Below are 1,020 nucleotides of genomic sequence, written 5' to 3'. Positions count from 1 at the left end.
TCTATCTATCTATCTATCTATCTATCTATCTATCTATCTATCTATCCATGTATCCATTTTCCAGATCTATGGAAAAGCCCATATAAATTTTAAGGCAACATCTTCATTCATTAACGCAACCTTCGTTCAAGTGTTAAAGTGTCATTTTTCGTTTAATCCAAATATAAAACAAAAAGTTTAAAAAAAACTCAACCAAAGAGCAACAATTAAATAAATTGTTGATCTCTTTTCAGTTTTGTATATTTTTTTTATTTAATTGGTACAAACTACTTGTTGCAAATAGTACATTTAATATACTTATAGTTTCGTTTTGTATTTACCACTAACAAATGGTATTACAGTAAATATTCAATTTATCTATTGTTGGTTTGTTGGCGTTTATTTGCTACTTAAATGAAATACAAATCAAAAGTGACCCCATCATCTTTATCATTTCTAGCAAAAACATTATCTGTAAATATAACTACCACTAACAAATAAAACATAGTACCCAGCAGTACGAGAAAGATTTAACAAGAATACTCTTTGTATATGAGAGTGATGAGTGTTGTCTGTTTAGTGTGCCTTTTGTAAACGAGAGCGGAAACAGTACTTTGATGGTGGCTAGCTTGGGACTGACCTCATGAACTGCTAGTTAGTTTGTGTGAGCTGAAGCTGAATGGAAGAAAATGACACAGAAGCACAATAGGTATGTAAACAACAATCAATAAATACAATTTGACTAAATAAATCTGGTCATAATCATAGGCACACCATATAACAGTGGTACAGCACAATGACTAGACATCAGCAGAAGGCTTAATTTAGTTGGTATTAAGTTACCGGCAACTGTGTAGAAAATTTCAAAATATTTTGATGTGTCTTTGTAGTCAATTCACAACCATACTGCTGTGTTTTTGTTCAATATCTCACAATAACATCACTTTACGAAAGTCGGGAGTTAAGAAAATCCAATACATTTCAATTTGAGTTGTTTTTTCTTTTTTATTTTGGTAAAAGCATTATCCCTTTTATTTCATC

This window comes from Lucilia cuprina, chromosome 4, assembly GCF_022045245.1.
Source record: "Lucilia cuprina isolate Lc7/37 chromosome 4, ASM2204524v1, whole genome shotgun sequence".
NCBI lineage: Eukaryota > Metazoa > Arthropoda > Insecta > Diptera > Calliphoridae > Lucilia > Lucilia cuprina.
The sequence above is the reverse complement of the archived record's forward strand: the minus strand, read 5'-3'. Positions refer to the sequence as shown.